We start from the raw sequence: 19,094 nt of genomic DNA on the forward strand, positions 1-19,094 counted from the left end.
ATTATGATAATTATCTTGATATTTACTGATGATTCAAGAGGTAGGTTGTTATTTGTAGGATGCATACACTTGAGAATTATCACCGTCACTGTATGATGAAAGGTTCGTCCAAATATCTATCTTTTTAGGGTTCCGAATTTTTAGTTTCACAACGTTTTCTATGAGTTTCAATTGATTTACGGTCGACTTCTTCAACTTCCATAAAACTCAGGAGATTTTTGCTAGCCCTAATTTCATATCTCCATGTCAATGTCATGCAAGTGCATATAAATGAAACAGATCAACATACGACTTATGATTTGGTATATAAAACGGAGTCAAGAAGTGTTTGAGCATTTCAAAATTTGAACCGTTACGGAGTCGAGTTCGTCTAATCTAGGCGGATTTAGCAATGTATGGAACATTACCTAACTATAATATGTTTGTTTACGGAGCCAACAAATACTGTAGTGCTTACGAAAAATTAATCTACGTTAATACGTTGGTATTTATATATACATATATATATATATATATATATATATATATATATATATATAAATACCAACTTGGGCACTAAGTTGATCCAGCCCGACTGCCGTGCATTCCTGACTCCACCTTTTCCTCGATATTACTCGACTCCGGTTGCATAGATCTTGCCCGGAGTGGCAACGGCGCAAATTTTTGGCCGATGTTGCCAAACGTATTCGTGGAGAAGTTGATATACTCAACATTTTTATTGCTAAGATCTCGAACTGAATCGACTCTGTAACGGTCGAATTTCAGAAACCCATAAACACTTGTTGGCTCCGTTTTATAAACCAAATCCAAAGTCGTATGTTGATCAGATCCATTTATATTATCAAAATTACAGCTTTATTTGATCCGACAAAACGAAACTGTATATTAAGTAACGTAGATAAATTTTTCGTAAACACTACAGTATTTGTTGGCTCCGTACACAAACATATTATAGTTAGTTAATGTTCCATACATTGCTAAATCCGCCTAGACTAGACGAACTCGACTCCGTAACGGTTCAAATTTTGAAATGCTCAAACACTTCTTGACTTCGTTTTATATACCAAATCATAAGTCGTATGTTGATCTGTTCCATTTATATGCACTTGCATGACATTGACATGGAGATATGAAATTAGGGCTAACAAAAAATCTCCTGAGTTTTATGGAAGTTGAAGAAGTTGACCGTAATTCAATTGAAACTTATAGAAAATGTTGTGAAACTAAAAATACGGAATCCTAAAAAGATAGATATTTACGAACCTTTCGTCATACAGCGACGGTGATAATTCTCAAGTAGTATGCATCCTACAAATAACAACCTACCTCTTGAATCATCAGTAAATATCAAGATAATTATCATAATATTTATTGACGTGTAGCGTTCGCCTTTGCCCTGATTCTGATATAATAATTAAAATGTTAGATTTAGGTCAAACAAATGACGACTCATATTCCTGCACAAATTATCCATTGCGGAGTAAATATGAGTGTACGCAGATCGCCAACACGTTTAACCAGCAGTGGTGCAGTGGGTACTGCCGGTGGATCGCATCCCGATCTATCGAAGCTAAGTTCGTTTTCTACGAGTTCTACGCCAATGATACTCAAATACATTACTTGAAAAATATGTATGCTCAAATGAACAAAATAGTAAACAAAATTTATGAAAACATTTCTGAGGTAAAAACACAAATTACCGAAATTAAATCGTCCAACGAACAATCTTTGAATTTAATTCGCCAAAATACGAATCAAATCAATGAAATTAAGTCATCAGCATGTATGATAATTACTAAACAAAACATATTGAAGAGTACTATTTCTCAATTAGAATCCCAGATAAACCAGGGTGAGAGTAAAATAAAATTACTGAAATTAAATCTTCAATCAATAAATCAGTCAGCTATGAGCCAACCCATCGGGTTTTACGTCTAAAAATCAACTTCATATAAATTAAAACTTGATCAAGGAACTACGGGACAGAAAGAGCCGCGAAAAAAATGTAATTTTTGCTGGTTTCCCAGAATTGACATCTTATAACTCAGAGGAGAGGAAATCTAAAGACAACTACGAAATTTTAAAAATTACCTCACTAATAAGTTCAGATCTACCGAAGCCAGTAAAAATATATAATTATAAATAAGCTTAAAAACTTACTTCAAACTGTAGTACAGGTCTTGATGGTATTACAAAAGCAATTAAATGCATAAAAGAAAAATTAAATCATACCTTAAGCGACTGTTTTAACCAAGCCATAATTCAAAGACGTTTTCCGGACTCGTTAAAAATAGCGAAGGTAACTCCTATCTATAAGAGTGGCTCAAAATTTGAACCTGGTAACTATAGGCCAATTTCGGTTTTGCCAGTATTGTCAAAAATATTGGAGAAGATTTTACTCACGAGATTAGAAAAATATTTAGACTCATTTAATTTTATTTCAGTGCGTCAATACGGATTTAAGCCAAAAAGTAACACTCTGTCAGCGACTATGGACCTAACTATTAAAATAAAACAGAACATTGACGCAAACAATATAGTTTTGGGAGTGTTTATTGACCTACAAAAGGCCTTCGATACCGTTTCTCACGAACTTTTAATAAAGAAATTAACATCCATTAACATTAATGGTAAAGCACTAGATATGCTGCAATCATATTTAAAAAAATCGATAAATATTTCACAAATAGTTAAAATAGATAACCACGATAGAATTCCCTTACCAATTACATGTGGCATACATGGTTCGATTCTAGGCCCATTGCTTTTTTTAATTTATATTAATAATTTACAAGATTTAAAGCTAAATGGTCACCTAACACTTTATGCGGATGACACTTGTCTGTTTTATTTTGTTCCCTCTATACATGACATGATAGCGCAAGCACAAAATGAATTAAATAAATGGTTTCAATGCAATCTCCTAAAAATAAATACATATATCTAAATTCAAAGCTCATAACAAAATTATTCCACCATACGCTCCATTTAAAATTAACGGTGTTGTATTAGAACATAAAACCCACGAGAAATAACCTAGATTTGCGAATCGGCAGCTCTCTGAAATGGAATTATCACATCGACCATCTAAAAAATAAATTATCAGCACTTCTTAGATCTCTGCGTAATATTACTTCTTGCATACCTCATAAATTACGCCACACCATCTACAACACGTTAGTAAAGCCGCACCAAGTATTTAATAGAATAATGTATTTAATAGAAGTCTGGGGGAGTGCTTACAAAAATAAATTAGCGCCACTCCAAATTTTACAAAATAAAATCATTAAAACTATCTTTAACTATCCTTTTTAACTTCTACAAATAAAATCTACGACGACACTAAAATAATGAATTTAAAACAATTATACTTTTATAATACGTGTATGTTTATCCGCAAAGCGCTACATAAAAACATAAATTCAAATGTCATAATCTCAACATAAAATCGCCACTATCCTAATAGACGAACTAGCTATCTTGCCCTCCCGAAGATCCGAACAAATTATGTAAGGCGAACGGCAACATACGTTTCTATAACGGGAATAAATGTCTTTAAACCTTCAAATGGCTAAGGCCGCAAGCGACCAATGGCTGAGCTCGGTGGGCTCTGATTGGCTCATTTGAATCGGATCAACAAGAGCTAAAACGCAAAAAAGGTGGATTTGTATAAAAAGCACGTAATTATTATTATTACTGATGGTGACACTTGTGGCTCCGTTCGGATCCACATACGGACGGTGGTGTGGCAATGGATCCACAAATACCAACCGGATCAACAAGTGAAAACGGATCAAATAATTACTAACTATATGGCACGTTTGATCAACATAGTGCCCATGGAGATATCTATATATATATATATATATATATATATATATATATATATATCTACATATAATGTTTGTGTCTGTGGGTGTGTTTGTGAGTGTATGTGTGTGTGAGTGTGGGTGTTGTGTATCATGTCTTTATGTGTGTGCATGATTGGAGGAGTGTGGGTTCATGTATTGGTAAAGAGTATGAATAGAATTAAACTCTCACGTTAACAGCGGGTTCTAGAAAATATAATAACATTTTCTGTGTTACAGTAATCCTTAGAGAGCAGCCACTTAGTTACAGTTTCCCTACATTTGTATCTAGATAAATTAATTATTCTCAACTCCCTATTTATCACATTATATAAGTGTGGTCCCAGATATACAAATTGCCAACGGAAAAAGGTCGTATTGAAAGTATGATGTTTTACTACATCTCTAGTAGAACGCTGCGTTAAGTTTATGTTAGAAAAGTTTACATTAATGTCTATTTGATTATGGAATTTAAGGACAGTGTCTAGTATATAGAGTTGTCTAACAGACAATACATTGAATAAGTTATATATATCATTTGTGGGAAAACGAACTGGCTTAAATGCTGACACCTTAAGTATTGACCTCTGGCATCTCTCTAAAGGTAGGAGAACAGTTTTATGAGTACCGCCCCAAGCTACAATACAATACCTAAGTATACTCTGACAAAGAGAAAGATAAACAGTTTTAAGTAGGTTAAGTTCGGCTACCTGACGGAGTTTTTTAAAGATCCAGATCAGTTTACGAGTACGAGAACACAAATTATTAATATGCAGATGCCACGTCAGACGGGAGTCCAGAATAACCCCTAAGTATTTAATATTGTTAGTATTCTCAATTGTATGACACGAACACAAACTTAGGTTGTTATAATTACAAGTGTGAGCTTTAATTGAGAGGTCCATCGGCAAAACATCATTTTTTAAACTGAAGTTAATACATTTAGTTTTTTTAAGGTTTATTGTGAGCTTATTACAACGAAGCCAGTCCAGTATGATTTGAAAACCACTTTGCGCGTTGTGAAAAACATGCCTCCAACTTGTACCATTAAAAAGCAGGACTGTGTCATCCGCAAATGTAATTATTTTACAAAAGTCTAAATTTAAAAGACACAGATCATTGATGTAAGCTAGGAATAGACTAGGTCCGAGTACACTGCCTTGCGGAACGCCATAAAGTACAGGCATGTCGGTACTCACAAGAGAATTTATTTTAATTCTTTGAGTTCTGTCAGTTAAATAATCGGTAAAAAGATTTAGTGCAACCCCGCGTATTCCAAAACTTTCCAATTTAGACAAAAGGATAGGAACAGAAACAGTGTCGAAAGCCTTGGTTAAGTCGAGGAAAATGCCTATACATTTTTCTCTTTTATCTAGCTTTTTTGTTATATAATTAGATAAGTCCAATACTGCTCCCTCTGTAGATTTATCCGCCTGAAAACCAAATTGATTTTGAGCTATAAGCTTATTAATAGTAAAAAAGTCTTATTTATCTATAATCTCTTATTTATAATTTTCTCAAAAATTTTACTGAAAACTGGTAAAACTGATATAGGTCTATAGTTTTCGACACTGTTCCTGTCACCGCCCTTAAATACCGGGGTTATGAGAGATTTCTTAAAATAGTTAGGGAAACTACCAGTTTCAATGGATAGGTTGAAAATTTTAGTTAGTGGCTTAGCCAAAATATTTTTGTTCATTTTGATTAAATGGGTAGGTATACCATCCCAGCCAGTAGCAGAATCATTTTTTAAATTATCTATTATTGATATAATTTCGGTTTCACTAGTAGGGAGCAGTACAAATGAGTTGCAGGGAGGATTTAAATTTGCGTTTTTATGTTGAGACTGGAAACTAGAGCAATCAGTAATTTTTTCAGCTAATTTCCGACCTATATTTGAAAAATACCTGTTTATATTATTTAATGTTTTTATTGGAGATTCTTTACCGCTTATTAAAGGTGTTGGGGAATTTTTATTAGTATTAATTTGAGCAATTTCTTTTAGGGACCGCCACAAATGTTTTGGATTATGAAGGGATGTTTGCAATTCAGACTTCTCATAAGTTTTTTTGACATTTTTCAGTAATTTATTACAAAAAGATCTGTATCTAGTATAAGTTAACTTTAGAATTTCATTGTTAGGCTGTTTCTTAGATTTAATGTGCAATTTATCGCGGTTTTTAATACATTTTAGTATACCCGGGGTTATCCAGGGCTTAAGAATTTTTTTGCGTTTAGATCTAACAATTTTTTTGGTGTGACTATGAATCATTTCTTTAATGGTGTCAACTAATATGTTTGCAGCAGTGTTTGCGTTCGTAGCCTGTAAAATAGTAGTATAATCGATTTTATCTAGATCACGAGAAACCTCTTCCCAATCGGTCCTATTTATAGAGTTCTCAGAGATCATAGGTTTGACAGCATGTGTATTGGTGTCCATTGTGAGCACAATCGGTCTATGATCAGTTATGAAAGAATTTATAATAAATACTTGAGCATTACAATGAGAGCCTAAAAGAACATGATCCAAACAATTCAATTCTCTTGTAGGTATGGTATGAGCTGGCAATAAACCTAGCTGAGAGGTTAGAGTTAGATAAGAACCCGAATTTCTGTCTCTAGAATCTGTCTTGATATCTATATTCATATCACCGATTAGAACTATATTTTTGACATGTTTCACACTATTCACGACAGTTTCCAAGCCGTTTAAAAACTTGTCAGTGGAACGAAATGATGGAGGCCTGTAGACAGCAATAATAGCGCAGTCGTTAACAGATAGAATTAGACAATTCGCTTCATCAAATTTCGGTTCCCTTACTTGATATTTAAGATCGCTTTTGATATATAAAGTAAGACCGTCATTTTGATTAATATTATGGCTTGAAAAATGATGATTATAGCCTTTAAGATTCGGAGGATCTTTTTCCTCGGACAACCAACATTCCGTCAGAACCAGTACATCTAAATCTAACCCCATACTGTCTAATAGGAGCTCCAACTGATCCATGTTTTTGTATATACTACGAATATTATGCGTCATTATTTTTAGTTTATCATTTAAACAGCCTATAAAAGTGATACACTGGTCAGGATCGCAAACCCTTGAGTCAGCTATCGCCACCATATCAAGATCTACTTGAATATCATTTAACGAAGCCATTTTTAAGTATTATAATATAAATAACAGTAATAAAGTAACTATTGTAGATAGAGGGTCTGAAAGAGTTCATGATTTGACCAGTTAAAGAGTTGAAAAATAAATGCCATACTATAAAACCCGAAAAGAGTTTACTTCGTCAACATTTGTGTCATGTCTATCCACATTAAATATTAAAGAGGTGTCATCTGCAAACAGTACTATTTCACACATATCCTGCAAATAATAAGGTAGGTCATTAATATACACTAAGAACAAAAACGGTCCTAAGATAGATCCCCGCGGAACACCTATGTTAATCGGCGCACCGCAAGATTTCTCTTCATTAACGACAACGGTTTGTACCCTGTTCTGAAGATATGAAGCTATGAGATCCTGAGCTAAACCTTTGATACCATAAAAATTTAGTTTCCGTAATAGAGTGGAATGTTCTACACAGTCGAAAGCCTTAGAAAGGTCGCAGAATATCCCCAAAGCATTCTTTGAATTTTCCCATGCTTTGTATATATGTGACAAAAGAGCTACTCCGGCATCAGTGGTAGAGCGCCCCTTTGTGAAACCATACTGTTTGGCGTGCAGTAAACCATTTGATGCAAAATGACTACTTAATTGGTTTAAGATTAATTTCTCGAAGACTTTGCTCAAAGTTGGTAATATGGAAATTGGCCTATAGTTATTACAGTCTTCTTGGTCACCACTTTTAAATAAAGGAATAACTTTGCTAAACTTTAGTAAATCAGGGAATATACCACAGTCGCAACACTGATTAAATATAAACGCTAGATGTTTGGCAATATTTTCTATGATATTATTTACTAAATTAACAGACATACCCCAGAGATCACATGTTTTTTTTAAATTTAATGTTTTAAACGTTTTAACAATTTCATCAGCAGTCACGTGGCGCAATTCAAATAATTTGTTACACTCAGCAACGTGGTCCCTCAAAAAGGACTCTGCAAGCGCTGAGGACGAATTTAATTTCTTAGTAATACTAGCAGGGACACTACTAAAGAAATCTTCAAAAGCAAGCGCAACATCAGCACTTTTGTCAATGACCCTACCAGCATTGACAAGTTTTATGGTACTATCATTTGATTGGCTTTTGCCCATTTCACCATTAATAATTGTCCAAACCGTTTTAACTTTATTGTCAGAGTTGCGTATTTTATCTCTGACATACAAACTCTTGGCAGTGGAACAAACTTTTTTAAACGTTTTTGAATAATTTCTAACGTAACTAAGAAATGATAAGTCTTTGTTATATTGTTTCATACCATATAACTCGTAAAGAACGTTCCTGCATCTGAGTATACTAGGAGTTGCCCATTGACTGAATGGTAAATCCTTGGTAATAGTTAAAGATTTAACTTTAAATATTTTTTCATATTCACTATGAATTAATTTAAAAAGATTTGTAAACATTTCACAAGGATTTTTATGAAAGGATTGATCATTCAGGTCAGGCAGTTTATTATCAATATTATTTCTAAATGTATGAATGCCTTTTTTAGTTATAGGCCTAACGTTAATTCTTTTGAATGTAGGTATGTAATCCCACTCAAAAACTACTTTCTGGCCACAGTGATCCGAAGTTAGTGTGTTGAGAATATTTTTTTCTAAACAGTTGCAATCACAATATATATTGTCAATACAAGTTGCAGAAGTAGGTGTTATTCGTGTGGGTTGATCAAAAAGTTTATACAGATTAAATGAATGAAACAAATTAACTATTCGTGTAGCCGTTTGTGTGTGTGAAAGTAAATCAATATTAAAATCACCACATACTATTACCTTCTTTTTACTCCTGCCTAAACGCTTTAATATTTCTTCCATGACAGTCTCAAACATATTATAGTCACTGGAAGGAGGTCTGTATACGCAAACAATAATGTAACGCTCAAGCTCAACACAGGACAGTTCAATGGTGCGTTCTACAGAAAGGCTAACAATGTCAGTTCGTTCCTTGCATTTTAAACTATTGTGTACAAAAATAAGAGAACCTCCATGAATAGCGTTTGTCCTAAAGTATATACTTTTTAATTTATAATTATCAATATTTAGTATGAATAATCGAGGAAATAATTCATAATTAGTACCCTCTTTATTAAAGAGCGGTCAGGGACTCAACAACCTCTTAAGTAAATAAGAATAAAGTGTCAAATACAGCTGCAGATATGTTATTATAATGTTTTCATGATTATTATTCAAACATAACGTTTAAAGGAGGACGCGTCAAATTGGGCCTGAAACTTGGGTTAAGACCAATACACACGAAATATTGTTTTTGTGATAGATCATTACACATACCTAACGAAAAAAATAAAATAAAAAAATGAATCAACCGGGTTGTACAGTCAAGGCAAAAAGTTTTATTTATTTGGCTATTATTTTGCGCACAAAAACAGTGTTTTTAATTCCAGTGAAGTAAATATAAACCTAATTGTCACTGGAGTGACTGAGTTTAACCACAATAAAGAACGTCTAACTATGTTGAATTATAATAAACACGGTATAAGTATCTGTTACAAAACATAATATTAGTGTATTTCGGTTATTAGATTAGTACGTCTTTGTAAGTGAATTGGAGTAACATAAAGATATTCTCATTTTCTTATAACAGTTATTAATTGCAAAAAATATTATATACACAAAGAACTAAACCTTGATGAAAAACTAAAACTTGATGTGACTGTACAAAAACCCGGTTGATTATTTTTTTATATATATTTTCCCCGTTATGTATATTGTGTTATGATCTATTATAAAAACAAAATCTCATGTGTATTGGTCCAACTCAAGTGTTCAGGCCCGACTTCCATAGTAAAATGCCCATTCTCCAAATTTTAAACATCATTAATTTAAATTCACAAATAAGATTTTATCCAAAAATATCGATTCTTTCAAATTTTTATTAACTTTATGGCGCGTTTTGCAAACAAAATTTGATCCCCTATCAAGCAGCCTTCAAGAATTGTTTTCATGACCACGAATAATGTATGCCTTCCTTAAATTTCATCTTCTTTTCTGCTATAATAAAATCAAACTTAATGCATTTTTTAATATTGCACTTTTTAAGATATTTAAAACACGATTATTTATTACTACCTGCGTTTCGCGGTTTCACCCGCATGGCTCCGCTCCTGTTGATCTTAGCGTAATTATATAATATTATAGCCTCTATATAGTCTCTATAGCCTTCCTAGATAAAAGGGCTATCTAACACCGAAACAATTTTTCAAACAAACAAACTCCTCAGCTTTATAATATTAGTATAGATTTAATTTGTTTTCACTTTTCGAATTGTGCCTGAAGAATAGACAATGATACCTACACAATACAGATATTAAGTAAATATTAAGGCTGAATAAGAAGTGAAACATTATGATAAATAATATTATAATAACAATAAAAAAATAATATAATGAAATAAGTATATATAAAATCTGATGATAGTATCATTTTTTAATATTTTGTACCCGTATAAGAACACAAAGCAAAGCTGGTTTCACTTCTGTAAAGTGAAACTAAGTGAAATTCTAAAAAAAACACATATAAATGAGAGGAAAAACATCTTCCGTGTGCGAAAAACTCAAAGCTGCATTTAAGTGCAATGCAATTTCTTCGCTAAGTTACTTGACAAGTGTCCTAAGCTGCAATAAATGCAATCCTGGGGCTAAATGTTTCCAGCTTTAACTTGTAACTTGTAAGTTTAACTTAGTTGACTGTTTCTTGGTACATGACACGCATTTGTTAGTGGGTTTTGTTAGAAACACAATATAATACAGGTGGTATATTATTGTATTGCTATATTATGTTGTTTCTGTTTTCTGGTTATGTGTAAATCTATTTTTGTTATGTATAAGTATTGTTTTTATTCATGATGATAAATATAAAAAGCAACCAAAATATGATCAATGGAGATTATTATACAAGATCTAAACTTAAGCGTACAAATCGAATAATTGAATAATAAAATAGTTTTTCAGTAATTATTACATAGGTAATTTCGCTCCATTTTAGCAAGAGACTCGAACGCCTAATCCTTGCACCTAAATCAGAGACCCAAAAAATTTACTAGGTATCGATATAATTCACTCATTTTCCAAATATGGAGGTAAAGATTCCTCTGCGCAGTTGAATAAGCTATTCTCAAATATATAACTTTGGTGCAAACTTATTTCATCAAGCCGACTCTATGGTTTTTGCCTGACTGAATCCGAAATGAGATATTTGAAAGGTTTCCCTGATATTCATACTCGTAATACAAGATTACGGAACATGGATAAGGAACATAATATATAATAAAGTATTTAATTACGGATTCACGCTTAGAAAACGAAATTTCTTATTAAATTTTAATATAAATAAGCTGACGTGTGATTCTGTAATCCATACTAATATTATAAATGCGAAAGTAACTCTATCTGTCTGTCTGTTACTCAATCACGCCTTAACTACTGAAACAATTTACATGAAATTTAGTATAGAGATATTTTGATAACCGAGAAAGGACATAGGATAGGTTTTATTCCGGAAATTCCACGGGAACGGGAACTATGCGGGGTTTTCTTTGACTGCGCGGGCGAAGCCGCGGGTGGAAAGCTAGTATTTTATATTTGCTAATACTATTGGTGGTAAATATTAAAAATATGAAATGACGATTTAAAAGTACTAGAAGAAGTCTAATTGAATAAATAAATGTTTGAGTTTGAGTTTGAATATTAACGTCAGCTCGTATAAAGAGAAATAAAAAGAAACTGTAATGTTATTTCAATAATTAGGTACCTGAAATATAAGATTATCAAGTTTCAGCCAAATTGTTGTTTTTCTTTGCATTAGAGTAAGTTTCTTTACATTTATCTTCGTATACAACTTTCGGGTGTTTCGTGTTATTAGAAGTTTAGTAGATAATGCATCCACTGCTATAAATCCCTAATCTAACTAAAACTTGTTACAAAACTACGCTGTTTGAACGCGCTAATCTCAGGAACTACTGGTCCGATTTGAAAAATTATTTCTGTGTTAGATAGCCCATTTATCGAGGAAGGCTAGGCTATATATATCATCACGCTAAGACCAACGGGAGCGGAGCAATGCGGGTGAAACCGCGTGGCACAGCTAGTATATCAAATATAATTATTCCTATAGTAATGTGGCAACGTATAGGTATAGGTTGGTAATTAATTAATTTATTTATGTACTAAACATATTTACATTGCTCAATTTACAACATATATTATTACAAATTGTACACAAAAAAATCTTCCGAATTGAACATACAGCATTCATTTAACATTGAATATTTGTGAACACTGCTAAAGTAAAAAATGATTATTTAAACACTAATAAAAATTGTAATTAAATGCAAAGTAATGCCAACTCCGACAACATGACCAACATGACCGCCTTGGTTCAGTGGTTGTCACGTGACCGTAGAACCGTGGGGTCCTGGGTTCGATTCCCGGTGGAGAAGAAGAAAAAAAAATGTCTCGGTCTGGCAGGACACAGAAGGCTGATCACCTACTTGTCCACAAAAAAAATCGATCAGTGAAACAGATGTATAATGCATCTGCCCCTTACCCCACTTGGGGACATGGGACTTCACACACACACACACAATGCCAACTGCTTTTTTTGCTGTTTATATAACAAAGAACTTCACAGAACTACGAATCACTATAAATACATTTTATTATAAACCAAGCTTTCACATTACTTTACATACATTATTGTGCAGCTTATGCATGTTGCTAATTTTAGCAACCTTTTTAAACTAAATTGTTTTCTTTCCCACGGTTTCAAAGTAAATGTTAATTCCATTTGGATTATTCCATTTTCTTATTACCTACCTGTAAAAATATCTCTAGCATCTATTTTAAAATTCACAAAAATAAAATTTTATCGTATTATAAAATATATCCTGATTCAAATAAAATTTTATCGTATTATCAATATTTAATAAGGATATATTCTGTCTTGTATATTACTAGCTGTACCCCGCGGTTTTACCCACATTTCTCTAATTATGATATGGATTATATTAAATGTTACATATAACACTGATTTTTTTCTAATCGGATAATTCCTTAAGTTAGTGTGTTCAAACAAACAAACTGCTGCTCTATTATTATAGCATAATTGTCATAAATTCTTCCATGTATTAAAACTTCCAAAGTGTTGTTAGTTTCTATTGTGTTAGCAGTTAGACCCTTAACATCTTTTCCCATTATGATCATTATGATGGTATGTAGTAATTATAAACAAGAGATAATGCACGGAATTTGTAAATGAATATGTATTAACTTAGATCATGAAACATTTAAGTAATGGTACACATCAATATCTTAAATCTATTTCATTAATAATAAGTAGATTTAAATAAATTTTTCTGTTATAAAAACTATTTTAAGAATTGGTTTCTTTATTTTTGATGGTCTCTAAGATTATATAGAGACATAATTAGGTTATTATTTCATTTTTTGTCCGATTGGAAAATATTAGAAATTTTGTAAGAGAAAGTATAGGTCATAATATTAAAAATCGTAGGATAAGTCGCAGGAGTTTTCTCAGTTATTTTCTCCTATTATTTTTATCAAACATTGTTGCTAATAATAATGTACTAAAGTAACGATAAATGTTTGTTCTCCAGTCATTTGGAAACTATTAAATTTATTACATTCGTAGCCTGTAATAGGCAACTTTGTAAGATAAAAGAACAAATAAAAATGAAGTCGTTTTATCATAGGTAATAGTTATTTCGGAAGCAAACATTCCTTTTCTATACTAATATTATAAAGAGGAAAGGTATGTATGTATGTATGGTTTTCAACTACTGAACCGATTATAATGAAATTTAGCACACATATAAGAGAGGGTAACTTGGATTAACTATTAATCCCAATTTCCACGGAAACGAGAACTATGCGGGTTTTCCTTTGAAAACGCGAGCGAAGACGCGGGCAAAAAGCTAGTTATTACATATAACGTGATAGTAAACTTATAAAATATTAGTAAATAGTAAGGGTATAGTAAAGTTTGGTTATAAATAATTAATTATTTCAGCTAATTAAAGCTTTTACGAGAAAAAATACGAAAATTATTTTGTAGGTTCGTTCCCTGAGGATATTATGATATAATTTTAGTGATATTATAAGTTTAAAGTATCATGTGTATTGTTTTTGTTGGCTGGGATTTTTAGTGCTCGACGTTTTGAGTGCGGTTTTCTTTAGTGCTCATTGAGCTAAGTTTGGCATACATAACAGGAATCTAGAAGAATATTTGATTCAAGTTGCGATGGCTCAATATTTTTATCTTAGGATTATAGACTCTTGTTTGTTTGTTATAAGTATTTCTTTAAATAATCTTCATTATTTTTATTAGTTAATAGTTAGAAATAAACCTGGTACGGATTAGATTTTTTTGTATATTTTTAATTCCATAATATATTGCGGGTGCTTATTAAATTCGCTAAGTCTACTGATTTTATAGTTATTTTATTTCTATATATGTATGTCTTTCTATACCCACTTACTATATTAACCTTAACTTTGTGGTCCTACAAGCCGTATCTATCATAAAAATGTGCTGAATTAAAAATATTTCATAATGTAGAAATGATTTTTAAACATTTACAAAGAAGCGGCTTTTTAAATAATTACCGTTGTTATTTACAGTACATCGTATACAATACATGTAATTATTTTAATGATAGTTGTTTTGTTGTTAGTAAATACGAGGAATTTTCAATTTTCCAATTTTATATAAGATACCTACGTTTTATAGCTTTTTTTTCGATTATACTTACGAGTAAATGACCAAAAACATACTTTTTGCCACTTTAAGTGTAGTGGAACCTGGGGTTTCTGCAAAGGTTTGGCACCGACGGAATTTTTGTTATTTGATCACTTTTATTTTGTCTAGAAAATTAATTATAAATGATCAGTATTACTAAATCCGAAGGTGATGAGTGAAACTGCAAAAATTTGTCGTCTTATTCAAATTATAATAATATGAATCACTAGATTGTAAAAAAGTCGCTTTTCGATGTAAGTGTATCCTGAGATGTATGCTTAGATCTTTAAAACTTGTTTCAAGGTTTCATCAATTGAAAGTTACTTATATTTTTAACATTATATATTTTCAAGTAGACACATCAATATAATGTCTATCATCATTTAAAAACAGTTTTTATAAATACATAGTTGTGTTGTTAAAAATACTATAAAATCTGCTTACACAATTAACAATTTTAATAATTGTAAAATAATTTATAACGTAAATTTATAAAATAGTAATCGAAGCCCTTTGCATGAATGTAAAAGTTACATAATAACACTTAGATAGGCTCATTGATAAAATACGGGTCATGAAAATCTCAACTTGGCAAGTTCGTAACACGATGAAGTCTCTTAAAATTATCGTTGAGTTATCTTAATACTACGATTACTTGAGTTAACTTAGGCAAAGTTTAAGTTACGAATTTTATGGATTTCGTAAATTTGTTGTGACAGTTTGTAGTTTTAAATAGTTTATCTAATTATTGCTTAAAAAATAAATTTAGTTATTTAGTTATTCATATCAATATCGTTTCAAAGATAGAAACAATTCGTACATTTTCGATCTGGTTTTTATTAAGTGGATTTTTTTTTAACTTTTCATTTTTATTTTATGAATGAAATTATTATTATTTCCAAATACAGTTAGCAGTAAATTTATTAAGCATTAAGTTTTAGTTCCTACGGGTATAAGGAAGATTTACAAAATAATATTACACTTTTTGTTATGGTAGAGTTCAACAATTGCTACAACTTGAACATATGCTGCGGTTGCTAAGTTAAAATTACTTTTCACTTTTAAAAATACATTAATAACTTTAATAATTATAATTATTAATAATTTTCTCCAATTGAAAATTATGAATGTCCTTCGATTTTAATACGTAACTATAAACGATATCCACCTTATTTTATTAAAATAAAAATTAATTAAACTTTATTTATGCACTTAAAATTACTAACACTTACCCGGCAAGCTGATTTAATAAAAAAAAATACGGAACTTACTTGTCGAAAGTTACGTAGCAAAGTTCACGAATGTTAGACGCGTAGCATGCTACGACGCGCGAGTTCGGACTACGCCGCTACGCGCCAGCTCCGAGCTTTTATAAGCGCCTCCCATAGGCGTTGGGCGGGGATCTACGAATCTTGGTTTTATGCTAAATGGATAAGCTGGAGTTATTATTTAAATCTTTTCACAAATTATAAAAGTGCAGTTTGGAAAATTGTACGAACATTTGCTTGCGCGTTTCAAAAATATACGATGTGTGCGCTTGTAATTATGTAAAATTATTGTCGAGCAGGTGGAATATTTTTCATATTAATGATATTTGTAATTATAGTGTAATACATTTATTTACTAGTGATAAATTTCATAGATAAAAGTAATCTTGTAGTGCACCACTTATGTGTGTGTTATGTTTTCTATTAATTACCTTTATAAACAAGTAAAAAGCACCTATATGCGTTATTAGTTAAGGTTGCAAATACTACACCTAAAGATACTGGAGACCGCTATATTTCTGATTTAAGATATTAGTTACAGGAATTTCAATAACAGCTAGACTTCACAATATGACACTATATATTATATTATACTTATTAGCAAAATTATATATATAATAATAACGTTAACTGTGCCAGAGACTTCAATAGAAATTGTAACCACACTAACTTCGTTAAAAATACTAAACTATAAACGTTGTTCCATGTTATATTTTACACACATACCAACATTTCTATCCCATCCTAAACATTATAATATCCATGTGTGATGTATAATAATATAGAATTAACAATATTTGTCAGAAAAACAGTCACATCATCAAATCAGTAGGTAACTATTATTTTCTTGTACATATTATATCCTGAAACTTACAGAAATATTCGACAAAGTCTCAATTAAAAGAGATTTTTACAGGCAACTTAGTAAACTCAAATTAATATGAAATGAAAAATTTTAAACCTTTCAAATTGGTTGTCAGTGTGCATAAAAGCACATGAAACAATTGTTGTTTTATTCAACTCTTTAACAGAGAAATACCTTCCTCGATGAATAGGCTATCTAGCACCGAAATAATTTTTCAAATCGGACCTGTAGTTCCTGAGATGAGCGCGTTCAAACAAAAAAACTTTTCAGCTTTATAATATTATAGTATAGATTTGAAGGAATAGACACATTAATTCTTACTGAAAACATCAATTGATATTCTGGCTAACTAATAACACAACAGCTGCATACGGTTTTTCTGCCCGTCTACAGTTTCATTTATTAAAGTTGAACAGTACAATAACTTAGTGCTATTTTTCCTGCTTGACTCGTTTGCACGACTGCGACTGTAAAAAGGTGTTTAATGCTTACACGTGTAAATGTCTGTTGCTTTTATTTCATTTAACTCAAACTTAAACTTAACCATTTATTTATTCAACTAATCTTCGTTTAGAAGCGCTTTTAAAGTCAAAATACAGAAAAATAATAACTTACCACCGGTTCGGAAAGCAGTTAAGAATGTATATTTTAATGGTGGAATTGGGTAGTGGTCATTAATTGTGAAATTTCCTAACCTTAACATACAATTTTCTTATCATATAACTCATTCTATTACTTATCAATTAAAATAGAAATTGGACATCTTGAAACAATGATAATTACGGACTATCGGGTTTATTATGAAATATGACTCTTTTCGGTACGGTAATTAAATTGATCATCAACTATATTATATTTATGATCAATTTAATTGTTACGTTATATATTTTGACTTTCTAGAATTCTCTTGAGATCCGCTCTAACCAAAATTTCGAATAACTTGTAGATATTTTATATTTTCAAGGAAAAGAACAATAATTATAGTGAATCGTTTATAACATTTTAAAAAGTTTTATAATGCAGTCGAACATAAGGAAAAAGCATATAAAATTTCATAACCAAATTATGACTATAACACCAATTCAACTTTGGGGCGAAAAACTCCAAAACATAGGTCCATAGGTCAAATGCATATTCAATACATGAATGACTTCGATTTATCATAGTTTTGTACTGATTCACAAATGTCATTGACCATTGTACCAAGCAGTGCCAGGTGACAATCATTACTTACTTTTCATGGACTCGAACATGAGCTCACGTTATTTTCCTAAGAATTGTTTTTATTCATTTGTTGTGAAATATTTTTTTAAACATTAAAGTAATCTGTTACTTCAATGATACTCTAAATAATACTCTAACTTCGATATTATTATCTAAAAACTCTCTTTGTTTGAACGTGTGAATTTATCTCGAAGGAATCTTTGTAGCTACTAAAAAGATGGATCAAAAAAAAAATAAAAAAAATAAGTCTTCAGGTAATTTTTAAGAAAATATGTCGAAGTGAACGCGTTGGATACGCGAAAGCCTTCTTCATAATTTAACTAAAATCACTCAATCAACCAAAAACATCTGTATTATGACTTGTATTTTTTGAATTCTCAAATCAAAAGGACGAGATGGTAATTTATCATAATTATTTTTAATAAAATTATAGATTTGAGTGAGCCTTGAAATTTTAATGATGAAGGTCTCATTCTTGAGTATTCCTTTCATTTTTAAATTACCCTTAAGAACTCAACAAGGCTTAAACTAACACACTGAATTAGACTGAGACGAGAAAAGCAAGGGAATTCGTCTAGTATTCGAATATGATAAGACATCATAGAATACGATACAATAAAGAATAATATAGGATAGAGTTGTTTGTTTTTTAATGATAATGTCGATAACTGATGTTGTTGACGTTACATTAGAACGTAGATATAGATTGAATTAAACATAGGTGTAGTAGTATATTAAGAGCTGATTTTTCAATCGTTGGTTAAAACTTATTCATCGAATAACGTATTTTAAACTACCATCTTAAAAATGTATTCTAATTGTCCGTATTTGACAGTTTACAGGTGACCTTTTAAAATGTTCGTGTAATACTTTATTGGACGGATAAATTTTAACCAAGGATTGAAAAATCGGCCCTAAGCAAAATAAACTGTTAT

General features: G+C 31.3%; 1 protein-coding gene across 1 annotated transcript in view; it reads right to left on the reverse strand.

Annotated features, from left to right (window-relative positions):
- LOC123701310 (allatostatin-A) overlaps positions 1 to 16,133 on the reverse strand; it is a 56,770-nt gene extending 40,637 nt beyond the window's left edge. Inside the window, exon 1 of the mRNA XM_045648735.1 lies at positions 16,074 to 16,133. The gene's annotated coding sequence lies outside the window, so the exon portion shown is untranslated. The remainder of the gene's footprint in view (positions 1 to 16,073) is intronic.
- Positions 16,134 to 19,094: the final 2,961 nt, after the last annotated feature.

Source organism: Colias croceus, chromosome 21 (genome assembly GCF_905220415.1).
Source record: "Colias croceus chromosome 21, ilColCroc2.1".
Taxonomy (NCBI): Eukaryota; Metazoa; Arthropoda; class Insecta; order Lepidoptera; family Pieridae; genus Colias; species Colias croceus.